The sequence below is a fragment of the Rhipicephalus microplus genome, chromosome X (genome assembly GCF_043290135.1).
Source record: "Rhipicephalus microplus isolate Deutch F79 chromosome X, USDA_Rmic, whole genome shotgun sequence".
Classification (NCBI taxonomy): domain Eukaryota; kingdom Metazoa; phylum Arthropoda; class Arachnida; order Ixodida; family Ixodidae; genus Rhipicephalus; species Rhipicephalus microplus.
Genome location: NC_134710.1, coordinates 440,602,892 through 440,616,032, shown reverse-complemented (window position 1 = coordinate 440,616,032; position 13,141 = coordinate 440,602,892). Strand labels below are relative to the sequence as shown.

The 13,141-nt window shown below is 45.7% G+C and overlaps 1 protein-coding gene across 1 annotated transcript in view; it reads right to left on the bottom strand.

The window, feature by feature from the left end:
- The window catches only part of LOC142776606 (uncharacterized), a 201,957-nt gene that overhangs the window by 17,719 nt on the left and 171,097 nt on the right, over positions 1-13,141 (bottom strand). The gene's annotated exons all lie outside the window — the stretch shown is intronic.

Sequence of the window (13,141 nt, the reverse complement as noted above, 5' to 3'; positions counted from 1 at the left end):
GCCTGGAAGATTGCTTGTCGAAACATTGGTGCCAGCGACAACCCGCGATTATATATTTAAACTATTTTCAAGCTTGCACCTTTTTCATGAACTTATGACTTTTCTTTTCCGTTAATTTGTCGTGTCATCAAAGAGTGCAAAAGGTAAAGAAAAAGATAAGCCAACAGCTGAACCTTAAATTAACAAAACATCAAACTAAAGAGACACTCCTTATTTTAAAATTAGCAGACAAAAGAATACGTGATGTCAATAAGATGGCATTACAAAGAGAAAAACAACCATTGCGAAATCTCAAAATAGAGGAAATGAGCCTAGTAGCTACTACCCCACTCATTAAAAGTCTCACATGCAAATATCATACTAAGAACACGGGCAAAAATGCAGCTTCAGGAGCTATGTATGAGTGACGAAGAAAGGTATCGTTCTAAATTACTGAAAACAAGTGTATCTATCCCAAACAAAAACAACCGTGCTTGAAAACGCGGTCAAGTACACACAACGACGGGTCCTTATGAGGCTGCTGTAGTAAGCTTTAAAGCTTTAACGTACTATTAACAACCTAACTAGCTTGACGGTCACTTTCAGCACTACTTTCAGCACCAGTTGTTTCAGTCAGGCGGTTTCCTATATTACCTAAGCGTGGCTACAAATCACGTGCGGCCCCACGTGGTAACCAGTGCAAGATTTCCAAAGCAAAGACGCACTCTGAAGAGATCAATTCAATAGGCAAGTCTGACGAGTGCGAGCGCCAGCCAAACAGCGGTGTCATATGTAGCGAGAGAAGACTCGTTATCTTCGAGCGTCCCACCGCAGGGTAATATGCCACGTCACTCTTGTTTACGTTTTCTGGTGCTTCCATAAGGAAGTTACTAGTGACATTTATGGTATTTACAATTAGTATAAATCATACGCAGCTCTTGTTTATCGGAGGAACAACTTACCCAAGTTACAACGCCATGCCGGGTGACTATAGGCACGCAGGCATTAACTTTTACAAATTGAAAGTTCGGAAACGCAATTTGAAATTAACCGTGCAGGATGCATGCTAGAAGTGCAATCGAAAAACAGAATAACGACATTGAGTGAAGATAATAGGGAGGTTTAGAATAGCACACCGCTAGCCCTTATGGTGTGGTAGCTGCCTTTGCGCATGGGTCGTATAGTGAGCCGCCGTTCGCGTTTGCCGTCCGCCCGCAGAAAATCCTAAATAGCGTGCGGTGCATGCGGCCCGCAAAGCGCTGAAATCGAGGCTAAGTGTAGGTTCCGTACATTGGGGTTTGTGGGGTTGGGATAAAGTCTCTAGATTTTTCTCTAGAGGGGCGAATGCTATTCTAAAACTCATATGGCGCCTGCTATACCTGCGAACGGTATTCTAAACCTCAATAAAAACAAGTTGTGGCACACACAGGGTTAGAAATTGTCAAAACATCATTGCTTGCGATCAGTTTTGCGAAAAAATTGATCAGCGTGAAGCGTTTCTCGCGGATTTCATGATATGCCACAAACTGTCGCGAACATAAGGCTCGCTTAGCAAGGAAGAAAATAATAAGAGAAAATAATGCTAGCGGTTTGAATTTGCGCAACTCGCTCAAGCACAGGCTGAGCTGAACGCAACAAGTGGCCTCTCGTTTGTCGTTACCACCACGATAGGTTCTTGGTCAACACAAACAGCATCCCAACGTAAAGGCCATGGCTAGTGGACATCGGCGCAACACCCAGAGCGCGCGCGACGCGCTTCGATACCGTCAGATAAGGTGCTGCGTTTAATTCTATTCGCAAAAGAGCGTGCTCATCTGTGCGGCAGTGACTATGGTCACGAGCTCTGTCAACACAGTACGGTCGTTAGAGTCAGGGGCCTGTCAGCGTAGTATAATTGTGATTACGGTGACACAGGCCCCGGCCCCGGAAACTCTGAAGTTCCAACGATGGCCGTAGGAGGCGAAAAACGCGACTGGTTTCTTCATGATCGCTGTCACTACTCACTCCTCTTTTAGCGGTCAGATACGTTAGTGTGCATTTGGCCTGTTAGGGGCGCTCAACAAGGCTAAAATATTTTTATTTCCGGATGTATCAAAACACCGTAAAAAAGTAGTTACCATGTCGTTTTTTAATAAACATTGAGGAAATATTTTTATCACTTTTACTATTATAAATGAGCGGTGACTATTTGACTTCAAGTATGAAGATTATCATTATGCTCGAAAAGCAGCAGCCCATTGGCATCGATTGCATTTCTGCCGGTTATTTTGTTCCAATCGTACCGCGATTACATTTTCTTCGATTTGCATTACAAAGTTCTGTTTTAATTCAGCTTTGATATATCAATGCGAGCTTGTGTGTCAGACTTTCCGTGCCGCTACGATGAAGCGAACGTGTGTAAAGCCTGTGAACTAAGTCAGCTGATGTGCTTCACCGACGTCCGGCTGTGCAGCCTCCAGCGTGGAAATTCAACGCTGGCAAATCACTCAGAGACTGCCTACGCGAACGGAATAATCATGATGCTTGATATGGTAGCTTGCGTTTCTGCGTCGACTATCGTAAGCTTAATCAGATCACAAAGAAGGACGTCTACCCTCTGCCGCGTATTGATGATTCATTGGATAGACTACGAAACGCGTCAATCTCGCGTCGTCACAATATATTGTAGAAAGCGAGCAAGAACACTCGAGAATGGTGATCAAACTATTGGAGATCATAAAATAGGATGTGACAATTATAAAACGTGCTCGCGTGAACTGCGAGTAACATCGTTTGCTTTTGCCTGCAATTTTTTCAGCGTTTTTGTTATTATGTCGGATGGGGCAAGAGCCCCTGATTGTTCAGCGACATATCTTGGAATTTGTGTCATCTTCTTGAGAACTGTTGTATTGTGTTAAAGATTTGTCTGCGGAATGAACTGTAGTGTGCTTATGTCTACATTTGTGGCTTATGTCGCATGCATTGTAGAGATTCACGAGCAGGCGTGTGAGGTGACCAGCTCCGACACGTTTGTTGAGGTCTGTTAGATGTCGCGTAACAACTGCATAATGTTTTCAATAGGCTTGCTCTACTTTGAGAGCAGGGTAGCTCACTAATTAGCTTCATCCTGTCAGCTGACGCTGTAGTCTGATTTAGATAGTGTTTTTTGAGCCCCGAAAAACGAACTGGGACATTCTTCGAGCTTCGTTTTCAGGATAGTTTTCGCGCATGCTGTGGCAGGCGACCGCTGCGTAGCAGGGAGCACTCCCTGCCAGGCAGTTTAGGTATGGCTATGAACCCGCCTTACGCCACTGCTTGAGCGCTGTCCGTTTTTGCTGTGTTTACTTCGGCAACACTGAAAACAAGTTGTTGCGAGTCTTCAAGGGGGGGGGGGGTGGTGTAAGACCCCACTAAGAATTGATTGCGCGGCGGCTAGTTTACTTTCATTTACTTTGTGCCGTAATCTTGGGGAAATGTGTCAGCCATTGGCAGGCAGCATTGCTTTAGGAGCGCTTGGTCGAAGCGTGTCCGTCCGGATTTGCTGTGAACGCAGACAGTACGGCGCCGGCATGGTACCCCGCGAAGTTTTGCAGCGCAGGAGACGGCTGAGCGTTTCGAGTTTCTCTTAACTCAGGAAAAAAAAACCAACCCCCACGTGGGCAACGAGGATTAAAAACTTCATTGTTACGACGCCCTAATTACCTCATGGCACTGGCAGTCAGCGAATCAATGGGCCTCTTCCGAGAGCCAGAACGGCGCGTTGACTGCTCACTTCGGTTCAGCTGAAGCCCAGCCGTATGCAGTGTTCACACACGCCGTTTCGAGGCAGCGCGCGTTGCAAAAACTCGGTCACCGACAAATTTCGGCCTGGTGCGGCTTACATCCGGTAGCTCTCAGAAGCGGGTGGGCTGGCGACACGTGAGAGCGTGGCTGATGTCGCTAATGATCGGGCGCTCGGTCGGCGAGTTGGTGCGCTTTGTCGCAGAGACATGTCTTCGACTGCTCCCGTGCAAGTGAGCTCATTATTGTAACCATGGGCGGTTTCTCTTACAGCGCACAGGGGACAAACGGATTATTGCTCCATCGCCAAGACGTTGACATGTTACAAGGAAGTCGTCCTATGGCCGCAATACCCAGTACGTGTAGCTCTGTATAGATAATTGCGCAGTGCCGAGCTTGCCCAAGCCTCTATGGCTTTTTGAAGTTCTGTTTTATTGATATTTTATTGTTGTGTTGTTTGGGGTGAGAAACATTAGTCGTTCACGTGCACGAAGGTGACGTCCTTGTGGCAAGTTTCTGATCGACCATGTGTACTGTTCTATCGGACGACAAACAGGCGACCAATCGCCGAGAGTTGTGTAAAGGCGGAGCAGAGAGGAAATAAGAAGCGGCCCAGGAGCTCGGCCAAGCGTTCTGAAGCAAGCTTCAGGTGTTAGCACCATCAGCTCCACCGAATACCGTAGTGTGGCCCTACAAAAGACGGTTCATTCCCAAAGTGGTTCCTTTTTTTTAAAATTGATGTGCGTACTTTTGTAAAATTTGTACAGCGAATTCCACTCATATATATATATATATATATATATATATATATATATATATATATATATATATATATATATATATTCACATATATATATATTTATATATATAAATACACACACACACACACACACATATATATATATATATATATATATATATATATATATATATATATATATATATGTGTATTTATATATATAAATATATATATATGTGAATATATATATATATATATATGTATATATATATATTATCGCTAAACAAACACAAAACATGCACAAGCAGCAAGGATGGCAGAATAAAAGCTGCCTAAGTCAGATTAACTAGTCTCACCTCCACATACAGTAGCAGCAGCAACATGAAATTGCTCAATAAAATATTTGTGGCGCAACTGATACTAGCAAGGATAAAAAACATGAAGGAGACAGGATAGGGCAGCAGACTTTTGAACTCGTTTATTTTCCTCAAATCACCGAAACGTATATTCTTGTAGAATGCGCACAAAGAGGGAATGCAGCACAAGCGACTATCGCATTGCACGCATGAAAACCCAAAGAGAATAGGGCAATCGCACAGCGCTTTCTAGAAACAGGTATTCCTTCTTGTGCAAAGTGATCGACGGGACACTGGCGCATTCGTTCCTCTTCATTTGTATGTGATATGCCTCAAGTACTTCACGTGCTAACGTTTCCCCGCTTCGTTCTAACACACGTGTCGATAACTTTTTACAAGAAGGAATACCTGTTTCTAGATATTTCTGGGCGATAGCTTTATTCTGTTTGGGTTTTCGTGCGTGCAATCTTATAGTCGCTTCTGCTGGACACCCTTTTTGTGCGCATTCTGGAAGCATATATATTTCGGTGATGTGATGAAAATGAATGAGTTGAAAATCTGGCGCCCCATCCTTTCTTCTTCTTTTTTTTTCTTGCTAGTATAAGTAGCGTCACAAATATTTTATTAGGCTATGCACCAACTCGCCCAACGCTACACTCTGCTAAAGCAACATGAGAAGAATTCATACAGAAAACACACTTGTTGACAACCTTAAAAATAGATACACAGAGCAAGGCATTGAAGAAATGGAAATTTAGCTGCTTTATACAAAAAAATGACAGGATGCTTATTTCGAAAACGCATAATTAAGTTTAAAATTCATAATAACAGCTAAAATATTGCGTATTTATAAATGTATTGTATATAATGTAATACAAAAAGCATCAATCTATTGATAGAAGAGGTCCCTAATGGCAGTATAAATTTTAGACGCATTGAACGAGTATTTCAAAGTAAAGAACGGACATTTACAACATGCGCCGCTGGCTTTGTGCTGCAAAGCAGCGGGCTAACCGTGGCCACCACGCCATCTGCTTAGCGGAACCGAAACGGGGCCACGCATCTACGCCAGCCATTTTGGGAGTTTGAGAACTGGCAAGATCTAGTAACGTTGGCTACGGCCACGCTGAACTCGTGAAACGAATGCCGAAGTGCAGCGCCTCCATGAAGAGGTTCACGAAGTGCAGGTGAAGTGAATGAACCTATGAACCGCATTTTTCGCGGAACCACGACGCATAGGGCTGTTTCATGCTCTAACCGCCCAGCCGCAACACACATGCCGGGACCCCAGCCGCACCCAAGCGGTGAGTGAAAGAGCGTCGCCATTTGCTCCCCACTTGGGTGCGGCAGGTGTCCCGGCACGTGCGTTGTGGCTGGGCCGGGAGCTCATGGAACGGCTCATAGGCCTTTACACTTGCGGTGAAAGCGCGAAACGCTTCAGGAATCGCTCGCTGGATTCCGTGCCAACCGGTTGTGCCCTCGCGATCTTCGACGTCAGCGTAGCTCTGGCTGACTGGGCTGGCCGTAAGTCATCGCCTGACGCTGACCTTCCACGACAGCGTAGCTCTGACCTACTGGACTTGCCCTACGCCATTTCCTGACGCCGACAAGAGCTCTCTCAAGTGGTGCCCCGTCCTCAGACTCCTGTGACCGTGTTTCCATCTTTCCTATCTCTCCTATCCCCTCGATAATATCCTCGCTCGCTGGCTCAGCGCATCTCTCTCTATATATATACCTTTAATTCTATCCTTTTAATCCCTCCACACCCCCATACCCTGTGAGCTACTGTTGAGGTGTCGCACTCTGATGCAGACAGTTACGGGGCTCACTTTTTTCTGCTTTTCCATTTTGTAACCACTTCAGTAGTCTCTGCACGCCTATTTTTCTGGAAGGCTGTCGTTGGTGTTATCCCTGTTGTTCAGGGTCACTATGGGAAACTACGACCATCTGCTAAAACCTGCAATTATATGGCAAATTTATGGAAAAATGAAATCGACAGCAAACAGTGGCGTACCAACTTGTTCGGGAGGGGGGGGGGGGGCAAACCAACCTCACTCGTCAGCCAGAATGAATATATATATATACGCAGGAGAGAGAACTTCATCGACGCACTCGCACATTGATGAATTCGCATACAGTACGGTAACAGGACGCGCATATTTTTAGGCTGATGGCTTGCTCCATGCTTACCTGACAGCTTGATGTCAATTGTAGGTGTAAGCACCTGCTGTGCTGCTTCGGTGCGCTTTAGTTTTTGTGTCAGTAGTCCTCTTTGTAGTCACTTTGAATGTTTCAAGTTCACTCCACAACACAGTGCAAATTAACCTTGAAGCATGACTCCATGCGATAACAGCGGAATAAATTAGTAAAGTGGTGGCGAAAAACAAATAGGGTAGATGAACTTGTCAGGACGTGGGAAAATAAATGAGACCTACATACTACGGAAGTCCTTCTGTCCTTGCAGAACAGTAGTAGAAAACTCCACGCGTAACAATTATTATCATCTTTACCGGTATATTTCTTGCGGTATGTCTAACCATTAGCAGCAGTCATTAATACCAGAAAACCAAACGTTCGTCGTTGTACACAATCGAACTATGACGTGGGTGCTATCGCGGTTGCAGCCGACCAGTATGTCCGAGATCCCGTTTAAATTCTCCGTTAAGGTGTCATTGCCTGGAAAGTTATTTGCGAGAACACCTGTTCTCAATGCATTCTCAATGCAACCTTACCTTGTGATGTCTCCGAAGTATGATGCACAGAGTTCTATAGACGAAGACGAGATCCAGCGTTCCCGGAATGCTCCTCGTGGACCGTTGCCTTCGTACTTAAGTTTCGCCTACCTATGGCTCCTTCGGCATGCCACGCGAGCCCCGTCCGTGCGTGGCGCCAGTTTTTAGACAACTGTTGTGTGATGCTTAGATGAGGCCGCTCGGGAGTGGGTGCGACGTGCAAGAGGAGACGCTGTGGCGGCGCTGCGTCGGCACGGTATTCATGCGTGAGTGATGTGCCTCCTGGACCTGAAGGTGCTTCATTCGCACAACTCGCCATCATCGGGGCCCACACATTCGAATACACAACACGTGTCCCAAAGATATTGTAATTGTGAAAAACTGTCGGTCATATTATCCAAATAACTGGAAAGTTATTGGAACGGAGCATAAGTGTGCACACAAGGAGGGCGAAGGAAACAGCAGTACTTCATCAATTAGCTGTAGCGGCGCCGATATATAGACTGCTTCATACAATAACTAAGTCGTTCTTCTCCGGGCATTGTTTTTTTTTTTTGCAAGGCTATGGCCATGCAGTTTTTTTGAAAATGTTGGAAGCCAAGAACCATTTATGCTGAATTCCTAAAGCTGTTCACTCTACCCATTTTTACTCCCGTAACTGATACACCAAAGGCAGGTCGTCGTGGGAAGAACGACATTGCTTCAGTTTCAACCTCACTACGAATGTTGCTTCACTCTTTCTTCTCCAAATACTTAAACAACTCCCACCCCTCACCTGCCTAACGGGAAAACATGCGCACGCCTATTGAACAGAGCGTTCGTCTCCTCAAGTTGGTATTTGTCTTTTTTTTACGGCAGCGCATTAAGCAAAAGGCTGCAAGTAAATGTTCAAGACTATTTTCATACCACAACTTACGCATACTGAACAAGAGTATTTAAGCGTGGCCGGTATAGGCAGTGGTGTTTTTGTATTAAATGACGACCCTACGCTGATAGTGACATGCTGTGACACTCCGTCAAAGCACAGTTTGCTTTGTTAAATTGTTTTTGTGTGTCGGGAGCACTCTTGCCGAAAAACGTGGTACAATTGAGAAACAAAGTGCTAAATATTGCACGTACCACTTCGAAATGTTAGCACCAGCAGCGAAGGCGAAAACATTTTTACTCTGTTACGGCCAGTGATGCCATAGGCCCCACCGCTGACTTTTACCCTTCAGGTAACTCAGCATTGCCAACGCCAAGCCATTGGATCTCCAATCTCTTGCGTCCTTTTGCACTCTCGCTCATTTTTCTGTTCGTCATGCGCCCGAGAAAGAGAGTACAAAAGAACGCAAGAGCTCAAACTTTTTGTCGTGTATAAGCTTTGTCATCCGGTGCTTGTGAACATCAGCAGAGTCAGACCATCAGATATTGGACTCATTTAAGGAGCATTTCTCGTAAGTGAGAACCCCACATGCTCTTAATGAGAATTGACAGACAATGATGCCAAAGAAAGTATAGGGGTTGTTTATAGTAGTAAATGTAATGTAAGTAGAAAAAAAGTGCATGAAAAGATAACTTGTCGCTTGCAGGAACCAAACCTGATATCTACGAATCTCACCCCGCAAGCGTGAGATACCCACATCGTGTGGTATATATGTCAGCCATGCAGCTGGTTTCATTCAGCCAGCATCTAAAATAGATCGTTTCTTGCGAGAGACGTACGTAAAGAAAGCGGACTGGTTTAGGTCAGCTTGAATCGCTCCTCTTCTACCATTGTTGGCTTCGGGTTCTTGCAACTATACACCTGTGCCACGTCAGACTTGTTTCACAATGAGCCGAAGGGAGATGGTGAACCGCTCACGCTTATTGCTTCTTGCCGTAGGCTCATTTAGCTCGAGAACACGCTGGTCGAATACGGCGCGAATAGGGGACATGAATGACTCGACCAGTGCTCTTTTCCCAACGAATTCATGGCCTGCGCCGCCGTAACATCAAGATGATTCGTCAATGATCTGCAACTGCCACTTGTACCGAATAAGAATAACGCCGGCGCAGGAGCGCAGATACTGTATTCGCACTGGGCCTTCCCTGCACCGCCTCACGTCAGGTACGACGCTCCTTCCCACGGTTGGCGCATCTGGTAAGAGACGCGGAGTTTACGGTTACCATCCTTTCCGGTCGCTGCCGAAACGCGATTCCGACAGTCGCTCATGAAAGCGAAAGGGAGAGGAAGGGAGAAGAATGTAGAATGCGTTGATTGGTTGTTTTGTTTTCGTTAGTGTGTGTTATAATGGGCATAGTTTGTCTTGCTTTTTTCGCGCGTGTGACAGAAATATTGATCAGTCCACATGCTTCACAGACCTAACGATTTACATGTATTTATGAGAAAGCAGTGGCATTTCTGGCGATGCTGTTGATCAATTGATTACTGCTTGTCAATTGTTAAGTTTTGGTTTAATCAATCGGATGTCGCACGCCGCTTTACGAGGCAAACTGCAACAAGTCACACAGCTTTATTATATTCATTTGAGAAGAAACAGCTCTATAACACACACGGTCGTGCCACGTTGTGGCTATTCGGATGTGCAATTTCGCATGTTCGAAGCCCAGATGGTGGAGGTATTAACAAAAAAGGGATGTTATGACAGCGTGACGTAAGGCTTAGTTTCATATTCCAAGTTTATTCGATATTGTCCCTGCTGTGGGCCTATCTACACGTTCACTGTTCAAAAGTAAGCTAGCCATGGTTGTAATACCTTCGTGTACTTTGCGTGCGGCGGCTTGGAATCTTCGTTCGCGTATCACGTGTTTAGCTCCTGCGTTTCAAGAGCCTTTCCTTGATGTTTTGTGTGACGAGAAACTTCAATATTGTTTAGCGCGCGGCTAAGTTTATTTTGCTGTGTGTGCTTGTGTGTGTGCCTTCAGTATTCTTTTCTCTTTTTCGCGCAGTTTTTGTAAATATGAATTATCAATTCGCCTAGCGTTCAGTTCTCTTGATTATATTTTGAGCTGCACCCCGCTAGAGTTCCCGAGCACGTTTGTAAGTCGATATACGTTGTACTCTGTCGTCCTTTATGAAACGGAACATGGAAGCGCGTGGTGGGCGCTCTGCGGTGGTTATTGTATGAGCCAGCGTACGGTAGCATACACAGTAACTCTATGCGGCGGCAGCCGACAGCGCCATCAACCGAGCGCAATAGAAAACACGTTCACTTCAGGCGTCATCTATCGGCGAACAAAATAACCATTCACGACTCACAGCTCGTAACGGCCGGTCTCGGGGCGCACGCTCACCTGCAGGCTCGCCGTTGCCGGTAGACAAGCGCTGCTGAATTATGCTCCCGCTACGATAGTACAACGAGCGCTGCCTGTAGCGCGTCACTGCAGTGAGCAAATCGAGTATTGTGCATGAGCACAGCATACAGGTAAAAGCACTGTCTCTCGGCTTACAAGAGATGCGCTTCAAGGAAACCAGGGATGTATAGGAGAGAGGGATGCACTCGGGTGAAAGCGTGGTTGCACGCTCATACCTCTTCTTAACAAGTCAGCAGGTAACGGGCTCAGCGTCCGAAATTTTTCTCTCACAGCATCTTTAATTTGATTGATATGTGGGGTTTAACGTCCCAAAACCACTATATGATTATGAGAGACGCCGTAGTGGAGGGCTCCGGAAATTAGGCCACCTGGGGTTCTTTAACGTGCACCCAAATCTGAGCACACGGGCCTACAACATTTCCGCCTCCATCGGAAATGCAGCCGCCGCAGCCGGGATTCGAACCCGCGCCCTGCGGGTCAGCAGCCGAGTACCTTAGCCACTAGGCCACCGTGGCGGGGCTCACAGAATCTTTAAGCGTATCTGTTACTCGTGTGAACTAGCACAATCTTTGCTTTCTTTGCCCCGGTATTCCTAATTGTTTCTCCACTCGAACCTAGTCCACCAATTCAACTGATAACAACGCTGCCGCTCGCCTGAGTCCTAGCAGCGTTTTCAGAGAATGGGGCGGGGGGAGGGTGCTGCACATATTTTTGTATACAAGCAGTCACAGTTTAGTCGAGTGAAAAATTGCCGCCATCGAATTCTTCACGTCCACTCATACCCTTGGATGGACGGAGCTGCTCGAATTATGGGATTAGGACTAGGCAAGGTCGGTCTCAGAGTTTCGCGCCAGCGAGTCCCACGAGAAAATATTTAATATATAATATGTTCACGATGCAGGGGAGGTAAAATAAGTGAAGCTAAATAATGTATACATGAACATTCTCATCTTTGTTCATCGCAGAACTTCAATGCTGCGTATGCAACGCTAGGAACGTATTGATCGATGGCTCATAGAAATGTTAGAGCTCTAAGGCGAAGGCATGGAGCTCAGATAATGCAGAGTATCACTGAAGGAAACTATATATCATTCACTGTTAGAGCACAACCAATCCTTCACCTGACCGTTATACTCTCGCATAGTTATCCCTAGTTTCGTCGACTCGCAACTCGCGTAATCCGAGAGAGAGTGCTTTTACGAGTATACTGTGCTCGCGCACCACACTCGATTCGTTCGCAGCAGACGACGCACTGCAGGCATTGCCGCTTGCGCTATCGTATATAGGGAGCGTAATCCTGCAGCGCCTGTCTACCGGCCGTCGCTGGTTATTAAAGACGATAGTTTTCCTGGGTACCTTCGACGCAAGAATTTTGGTCTGTGTCTGTCTGTCTGTCTGTCTGTCTGTCTGTCTGTCTGTCTGTCTGTCTGTCTGTCTGTCTGTGAAATGTGTCGGCTTTTATACACGCATGGTCAAACTTTCCAGAGGTATAAAAGGTGCTTGCGATATCGCCAGTAAAAGCTCGACGCTCGTGTCGTGCGGGAAATCAAATCAGCGCTTTTTAAGGTAATCGTGAAGGTTGTGACACTTTCAGGTGGGTCTGCGCCAACTGGTAACACGGGTAACAGTTTTTACAGATTTGACAAATATTTTACACAAAAGCTTTAGAGTGCTCACTTGGCTGAAATTGTGGTGTTGAGTCTGCCTTGTTGGTTGTGAGCGAAAAGTAATTGCTGTCTGTGAGTGAAAATTTCAGTGGATGAAAAATTCATAAAAAAATGTTTAGTTCAGGTGGTAATTCAACCCAGTATTTCAACTTGGCAAGCAAGTGTCCTACCACAGAGCCACGCTCATGCTCAAACGTGTCTCAAAAAAAGAAAAAAACAACCGGTAATGTAGGAGGGGGGGAGTGTAATTAACACATGTTATATTGCGTGGCAGATGTGTGGCAGACACATAGATGTAGTTGGCATTTCGCAAGTGCATTTGCAGCAGGCATTATATGATAGTTTGAAAGGGCCAGTTCACATGCGCTCAGATGTTCCTTTCTCTGCAGCACTGTTTATTTATCCACCAACATACGAAGAAATCCGAGCCACTGAGAAGCAGACGCAGGCAGGGTCCGATTTCGCCATCGTGTTCTACTCTTCAGGGTGGAAACTCAAGCGCTATCCCTTTTTTTTTTCTGCTAAATAAAACCCGATCGCATACGAAATAGACAAGAGCGCGTGTTGCACAACGAACGATGGGCAGTTTGACCATTTGGCGTTCGTTACCAA